The following is a 9,165-nucleotide window of genomic DNA, read 5'->3' on the forward strand; positions in this document are numbered from 1 at the left end:
GATCATCGGGTGTCTGGCTGACTCAGTGGGTGGATGTGCCAGGGTGAAGGGGGACCCATCAGGTGTAGTCGGCAGCAGCTTCCTTGGCCGGGGGTTGGGGGGAGGGCTGGAGAATGGATTTCTGTACCGTGCGCACAGAAGGTGACTGTGAGGTACACGTTTACCCGGTTGAGTCGTGTCCCCCCAGATTCCTGTCCACCTGGAATCTCGGGGCGGGGCATGCCCTTATTTAGAAGTGGGGTTTTGCAGACATAATTAGGGGGAGTTTGTACTGAGTGGGTGGCGGTGTCCTTACGAGAGAGGAAGGGACACACAGAGGTGCACGTGGGGGCACAGGCCCAAGTTGGAGAGGCGCAGCGGCAGGCCAAGGAATGCCGAGGAACACCTGGAGCCAGCAGACGCTGCAAGAGGCAGGAAGGATCCTCCCCTAGAACCTTCAGAAGGGCCACGTCCCTGCTGCCGATGCCTTGATTGCAGTCTCCTGGCCTCCAGACCTCGAGACAATACACTCCTGCTGCTTGCGATCCACCTGGTTGGGGCACTTTGTTACAGCAGCCCCGGGAGACTCATATACGCGTGAATAAATTATTTGAAAACAAGGCCAAGAGTGGCCGGGTGCACATATACACATGGTACTGAGAGAGGCCAAACCCCCAGCCTGAGAGTTGGCGCCACGTGCTTTTTGACGTGGCCTTCGCTCCGCGATCGGAGGCGAGACCTAAAAGCAAACGGGCGCAGGTGCAGTGACACGCTGATTGACCTTAGACCACCTCAAAGGACGCTGCGAGCCAGCCACCGTCTTGAAAACCCTACCTGAGGCCCCAGGAGGTGATGGATGTCCGAGTGCAGAGAATGCCATGGCACAGCTGAGCATTTCTCCGCGCGTTTGGTTGTGTTGCCGCGTCCAGAGAAGAAACCAAGGTTTCCCAGCTGTGTTCACAGCTTTTGTGCAGCAAACACACAACGCACAGAAGCGCTCAGTGCGTTTATCTTCCTCCGGGCTTGCCTAGCCTGCAGCCCGTGGACAGATTGCTATCACCTAAAACACACGGAACTCTTGATGCGTGCCGGAACGCCCAGCAGTCTCAGCTTTCCTTTGCTCAGCCAAGGGTTTTAACGCTGTTTATATTCTGAAACAGGATAGTTTTCTTTCCCCCACCTCTCTCTCTGTCACATAAAAGACCAGCCAGGAAAATAGCTGCAAACTGCCAGGGAAATGTAAACAAATGATGAATTTTTAAAGTCCCCCAATATACACTTTCCTCCTCAAACGAGAAAAGGAAAGGTACCAGGGGAGTCTGCTGATCACAGAAACGAAAATTGAAAACCTTCTCTCCTAGCCATCCTTACATCATAAGAAGGAACTGTACTGGCTTAGAAACAGGCGGAGACGTAAAGATCGACCACTAAATGCAACGTGTGAGAGTTCTTCTGGCAGAAACCTGCTGTGAGGTATCGGTAAATGGGTATAATTTTGGTGACCACACGTGTTTCTGTTATGTTTTTTACCCTTTATTTTAAATCTGCAGTAAGCCGCAACAAGTGTTGTATGCTTTTAATTAAACTCAGCATTTGGATCCTTTCTAAATAAGCAGTGCAAGATGAGGGGCGGGGAAGCAGGCTTAAACATTAAAAAGTTTTTTCTTGATTAATTATTAAATATAACCCTTAAATACTTGGGCACTTGTAAGTATCGGTGAGAGATGAATAGCGGTATTCTTGCAGCCGAGAGAGGCGATAAACCCTGAAGGCTCGTCGCCAGCTCAGAGGTGAGTCCTGACAACCTGTCCTCTTATAAAGGATGACAAATCCCAGTTAGCATTATTCATTGCCAAGCCCCGAGATCAGTTTGAAATTCTCACAGCACTTGGAAATTCACACACATTAGTCGAGTGGAAAAGATGTCAAGGACTAAAATGAAAAATAAATCATTTTTGTCCACGTCAGTGTTGTAGTAAAGGTGTTCGTGTAAGCAGAACCCCGGCCAGTGCACTTGATAACCAGTCCTCCTCGTCCCTTATTCCAGACCTTTCTACTGTGGTGTAATGTGACTGAGAGCCTCAGGCTGCCAAACCTCCCCTCTGGGCTGGCGTGGGGGTGGGCTGGTCCCGCCTAGGATCCATCTTACAGATCTCCAAACATTCTTCAGATTTCCCTTCAGATGATGGCTCATTGTGTGACCTTGACTCCCATTCCACCTTTTCAGACTTACCTACTTACAGTAAATACAGTAAGTACAGCTACAGTTTCCCTTTCTTGGACAAGTTAATGTTTTTCTCTGAAGTACAGAGAATGAAGGACTTTGTGAAGTCTGGAGTTAAAAATACAAAGGCAATTAAAATACTTTTTGGACTGTTTCCACATCACTGCTATTGTGAATAATGTCCCATAAAACATGGGAGCATAGGTATCTTTTCAAGATTCTGACTTCAATTCTTTTGGATAAATACCCAGAAGTCAGATTGCTGAATCCTATGGCAGTTCTATTTTTAATTTTTTGAAACAGCCTGAATATCCGTGGACAGAGGAGTTGATAGAATGTGGTACATGCCTACAAAGGGATATTACTCAGCATTAAACAAGGGAATCCTGCCATCTGCAACAACGTGGCTGAATCTTGAGGACATTATGCCGAGTGACGTAAGCCAGTCGCAGAAGGACAGGCACTGCCCAATTCCACTTACGTGAGCTATCTAAAATAGTCGAACTCCCAGAAACAGAGGGGAGGCTGGTGGTTACCAGGGGCGAGGGGACAGGAGACGAGGGAACTGCCATCCGGTGGGTACGGGGTTTCCGTCACACAAGGTGAATGAGCTCTACAGGTCTGTCGTTCGATACCACCCAGGGTTAACAGGGCTGGAGAGTGCACTGAATTTGTCAAGAGAGTGGGTCTTACGTTAAGTGTTCTTACCACAATAAAAAAAAAAGTGGAAATTCTGTCAAAGTTACCTTTTTTTGTAACTGAGTCATAGCTGTTGTTTCAAAAACAGGCAAGAAATGCATGGCATCCGTTGTCTTTGAGCGTTTTGGTAAGAAACAAGGTGGTCCATCACAACCGTAGACGGAAGATACTTGTCTTCTTTGCTATCCCCACTCTACTCTCATAGCACATGATACACGTTGAAAAAAAGAAACAGAAAGGTAGCAGGACACAGAGGGCAAAGAAATTCTGTTCAGTGTTTGCTCTGAGGATCATACAGAAGCCTACTCTGTGGATGATTAAACATCACAAGTTTGGGGAATAGTCCTTTCTAATGAGGGTTTCTGCATTTTCCCCATATTTAATTAATGCAAGTAACCCAAAGGGAAGATACCACAATTCAGTTTCCGACTAAATCTAAAGATCTGATCCAAAGATACCTGGAAACACAAAACCATTTGGAGGCTATGTGAATGCTGTCACACACCCAGTTGGTAACTGGCCATAGCATCTTAAAACCTGTTAAGGAATTGATAAGGGGGCTTCCCCCAACCCCCATTCTGTCCAAGGACCATGTGTAGGGCAAGAATTTTGTTTCTTTGAAATTTTGCAGGGACGGGAGGAGCTTGGGTTTTTTTTGTTTTTTTTTTTTTGGCTTGGATGGAATTGCCATGGCCTTAGATTGCCTACCAACATTTGTAACTTGCAAACGTAGAATTTTATGCATTTATTCAGAGGTCCAGCCTCAGATGTTGAGTAAGCAACTGTGAGATTGAGGCTCCAGCCTTTCCAGTAAACATACAATTTTGCTTGATGATGCAGGACTAGGGGGAGGGAGAGCATTTTCACTTTTCTTCCAAATCACTACAGCTGAAAACTACACCTGTTGGACAGCAACCCAAGGCAGGGGAGGAAAGAACAGAAGAAAGCAAGAATAGCTCTATCCATCCATTCGTCTCTTCACTCATCAAGTTCTTAGTGAGCGCCTACTGTGTGCCAGGTACTGGGCTTGTCTGTACCTGAAGCTCAAGTCCAACATGCTTAGTTACGGCTTCGTGTTGGTATGACACAACCATGACTCCCAAAACATTCTTTCTTTTTTTTTTTTTTTTAATTTTTTTTTAACGTTTATTTATTTTTGAGACAGAGAGAGACAGAGCATGAACGGGGGAGGGTCAGAGAGAGGGAGACACAGAATCTGAAACAGGCTCCAGGCTCTGAGCGGTCCGCACAGAGCCCGACGCGGGGCTCAAACTCACGGACCTCGAGATCATGACCTGAGCCGAAGTCGGTCGCTCAACCGACTGAGCCACCCAGGCACCCCTCAAAACGTTCTTTCTGAAAGAGTTCTATTGCAAAGGTCTATGTGCTACTCTGACACGTAAAGAGTTCTATTGCAAAGGTCTATTTGCTACTCTGACACGTTAACAAAATGTATCTCTGAAACACCAAGTATTAAAAAAGAAAATCCAGCATTAAGCTGACAAGGCTCCCTTGCAGACACATGGCCGCCTAACCACCTCTTTAGTAAAATAAATAAATAAATAAATAAATAAGGCTAAAAATGCCTGCAGTAAAAGAGAGAATACACTGTCCATGTTGCCCAGACACAACAGCAAAAGACAAAAAGCCAGAACTACAGAACTGTTAACCCCAGGCAGGGGTTACTTAGAGTCCCAGTCCCTACTAACTGTATGCCCCCCTGGGATCAGAGACAGCGAGACAGAAGCCGAATTATGAGAGAAACCGAACACTTCGCTCTCAGCCTTTCTGTCTCCTCGGCTCCCTGGTTCTTGTCACAAACAATGGGGTGTGGTACATGACAGACATACTAATCCTGAACGTGTCTTGCAGGGAATACAAGCATTTAGGGCTGGAAAAACAGACTGGCTGAGGCCAAGGGAATGAAAGCAGGGCGGGAGAGAGACTCTCGGAGGCCAGTTCTGGGGGAGGTTAGACTTGACCAGCTGCTTAGGGCTAAGGAAGTGGGAAGCCGTGTGGGTCATTTGTAGCTGCTCGCTGCTGGTCCCCTAGGATTCTACTTTCTTCTTTATGCCGTCCTGCGTGGCAGGTTCTCTCTTAATGCAGTTACCTTCTCCCAAGTGGCCTCCGTGCCCAGGAAAATCTCCGTTTTCCGGGGTGACGGGTGCTCCCACGGCTGTGTGTTAGTTAACTTTGGTTCCACAGAATCGAGTGAGGAGAACTATTCTGGAGAATAGGCCGTGACTCGTGCCGGGAACTGGAGGTTGTAGTAGTTGAAAGTAGCATCTAAAGCTTTTATGAGTGGGTCTGTAATCAATAGTAACTTTCAACATCTTGTATTCCCTAAATTCTCAGATAAGGCACAACATCATTTATCTTTCGGAAGTACACCCCACCTCTGGTCAACCGTCCACATACCTCTTTCCTTGTTTTTGTTTCACGGTGTCCCTGTTCCCCAAAAAATCCAGCAGAGAAGAAGAGAAAATTTATTTGCTTAGATCCTTGAGCTAAAATCCGATTCCTTGCTACAAAGCGATCTGCAAAGCATCCTTCACCCGAAAACAAATGGATTGCAGGGCCACCTGCTGGGCATTCCGAGCTGCGCACACCCTGGGTTCAAAGACCAGCTCATTTACTTAACAGCGAGCCAGGTAGTGGTCCTCAGACTGAGACACCCGGGGTCACAGGAGGACTTTTCAAGGAGGCCTCAGAGTTTTGAGGGCACCAATCCCCAGCTGCTCAAATTCTACACGTCCTCTCTCTTAGGGCGGATAGGACGGGACATTCCGGCAGTGAGCTGCCTGCTGTCCTGCTTCCCGCCTTTCCGCGCTCCTTTTAAGACAGTGTTGTAGACTGACTGTGTCCTCCCAAAACTCCTATATTGAGACCTAATCACCAGGGTGATTAGGTCATGAACGGGATTTGTGCCATCGTAAAAGAAGCCCACGAGGCTGCCTTACCCCTGCTACCGTGTGAGGACACGGCGAGAAGACAGCTCTCTGTACAGAACCAGGAAGCAGGCTCTCAACCAGTCCCCAAATCTGACAGCACCGTGGTCTTGGACGTCCAGCCTCCCCAGCTGTGAGAAATAAATCTCTGTCATTTATAAGCCACCTAGTCTATGGTACTTGTAGCAGCCTGAACACCCCAAGACATTCAGTGCCAGGCATCATTCTAAGTGCTGTACGTTTAATTTTTAAAATTTTGTTAATGTTTATTTATATTTGAGAGAGAGAAAGAGAGAGAAAGACCCTGAGCAAGGGGAGGGGCAGAGAGAGAGGAAGGCACAAAATTAGAAGCAGGCTCCAGGCTCGGAGCTGCCAGCACAGAGCCCGACACAGGGCTTGAACTCACAAGCTGTGAGATCATGACCTGAGCTGAAGTCGATGCTTAACCAACTGGGCCACGCAGGTGTCCCTAAGTGCTGTACATTTAACTCAAAAAGCCTCAAATGTCCCAAACAAAGGGGCAATTTGAAATGCCACCATATATTATTATTGGAGAATGCCTCCTTCATCAAGGATGCCTGTTGGCTACATAATTTGTATTATTTCAAGGGGAAGAAAATAGAAGGAAATATAATTAACATTATACTTCCAAGTAAAAGAATTCCATATCAAGAGTAAATTCTGTATTTTCCTGACTTTTATTCAGATTTGTAAGAGAAACATTTTCATCAACGAACTTTGCCAAATGATTAGTAGGTACATAAATAATATTCACTTTTTACTTGGACTCAAACCCCTTCCTGGCTCTCATTTACCAATAGCTTCTTTTTTCTTTTATTTATCATGACCACATACCTATAAAAACTTTATGAACTTAATGTGTTTATATATTCTACTCTAAGTCCCCTTTTTGTTCTTTTTTTCACTGAACCCTGTCTCATTCAAGCAATAATCTCACTTATAGACACCTGAACTAATTTTTTAAAAGCATATGCTTAAATGATACATTTCTAATAAATTGCTTTTAATATCTAAAAATTCTTTGTCAAATGTATACAGCTGACCCTTGAAAAACATGGGTTTGAATTACATGGGTCCACTCATAGGTGGACTTTTTCACATAAATACAGTATAGTTCTGTAAGTATATTTTTTTCTCTTCCTTATAATTTGCTTAACATTTTCTTTCTTCTTGATTACTTTATAGAATATATATACTTTACAGAATATAGATAGAGTATATAATACAAATAACATACAAAATGTTAACCAACTGTTTATGTTATCAGTAAGGCATCCGGTCAACAGTAGGCTATTAGTAATTAAGTATTTGGGGAGTCAAAACTTTTAAATGGGTTTTTGACTGCAGGGGGCATCAGTACCCCTAACACCTGTATTGTTCAAGGGTGAACTGTAATATATTTCCATGGTTTTTATTAGTCATATATGAATAATGATTGTAATGAGAATTTAATCCAGAAAAAAACTTTAACACTTAGAGATTTCTAGCTATAGAAAAGTAAATATTAATTTAAATTTCTATACATATTCTCTTGCAGAGAAGTGTAATAGGATCATCAATAAAAGACTATCAAATGTAAAAATGTTAGTTTGATGGTTAATATAAGAAATAACAAGTGTTGGTAAGGATTCAGAGGACAAGGAACCCAGCATGCACAATTGGTGGGAATATAAACTGGTGTAACATTGGTAAAAAAAAAAAAAAAAAAAAAAAAAAAAAAAAAAAAAAAATTGGTGACATTGGTAAATTGGTACAAATTGGAAAACAGTATGGAGGTTCGTCAAAAAATGAAAAATAGACATGCCATACAATCCAGTAATTGCACTTCTGGGTATTTACCCAAAGAAAACAAAAACACTAACTTGAAGATATATATGCACCCCTTTGTTTATTGCAGCATTATCTACAATAGCCAAGATATGGAGGCAATCTAAGGGTCCACTGATAGATGAATGGATAAAAATGTGAGATATATACACAATGGGATATTCCCCAGCCATAAAAAAAAAAAAAAAAAAAAAAAGAATAAAATCTTGACATTCACAACAAACTGGATGGATGTATAGAGTATTATGCAAAGACAAAAACCTTATAATTTCACCTATACGTGGACAAACGAGCCAACAACAACAGCAAGAGAGTAACAGACTCATAAATATAGACACCAGAGTAGCGGTTGTGGGAGCACAAATTAGGTAAAGGGGATTAAGAGGCACAGACCTATAAACAAAATGAGTCATAGAGATGTAACCTACAGCTGAGTCAATAATATTGTAATAATTTTATATGATGACAGATGGTAATTACACACTGAGTATTTCGTAATGATTATAACTGTTGAATCACTGGTACACCTGAAACGAATCCATTATATGTCAAGACTGTACTTCAATTAAAAATGTTTTTAAGAAACACAAAGATTCAAGAAAAAAGAAATAGTTAAAAATAAATAATAGACTACCAAATATGGAAAAAATTTCCTCTTAAGATAAAAGCTGTTTGTACAGTATGACTGGACTGGGGGAGGAAGTGGAATCGGGACTTCTCAGTATTTAATTTTCCCTCATTTTTCGAACTTTAATCGACAAGAAGTTACAATTTGACAACACTCTGAGAGAGGATATAGACGGAAAATTTAAGGGAGAGGTCATTTTTTGTTTTTTAAGTATTTACATCTTTTGCAACTACTAAACTTGCTATTAAAAACAAGGGCACCTGGGTGGCTCAGTGGGCTCAGCAGGCAACTCTTGCTTTCTGCTGAGGTCTTGATCTAAGTAGTTAGTGGGCTGAGGCCCCGGGTTGGGCTCTGCTTGGGATTCTCTCTCTCTCTCCCAGAATAAATAAACTTTATAAACGGCAGACAAAATGTGGGAGGGTAGATTCTTTGCCAAGTTCTTGTGGGACCGCTCTCACGGAGACGATCACCACCACCTAGGGTCTCGGTATTTCAAAGGTAAGCACAGAAAAAGGGTGGGTCCTCCTGCGTCCACAGTCCCGAGACCACTGGATTTAAACACTGATACACCCCCCTCCCCCAGAAACAGGGCCGCTGGGGCCCTGCGGACCCAGGGCCCGGAGGCATCAAACGGCACCGCGTGTGACCGGGCACAGGCGCGCCGCCCCGAGCCTGAGCGTGGGGTGTACGCCGCTCCCGGGGCCTCAGAACCTCACCATCCACGCACCCGACCCCAGCCCAGCGGGACCAAGCAAGGAGCAGGCAAGGAGTCGACCGCACGGCCGCAGCCCTCAGGGTCACAGCTCAGGAATTCCCCGCAGGTCTCCCAAATTGGGAGG

The sequence above is a fragment of the Panthera pardus genome, unplaced genomic scaffold (assembly GCF_024362965.1).
Source record: "Panthera pardus isolate Hobbes unplaced genomic scaffold, ASM2436296v1 HiC_scaffold_15, whole genome shotgun sequence".
Lineage (NCBI taxonomy): Eukaryota > Metazoa > Chordata > Mammalia > Carnivora > Felidae > Panthera > Panthera pardus.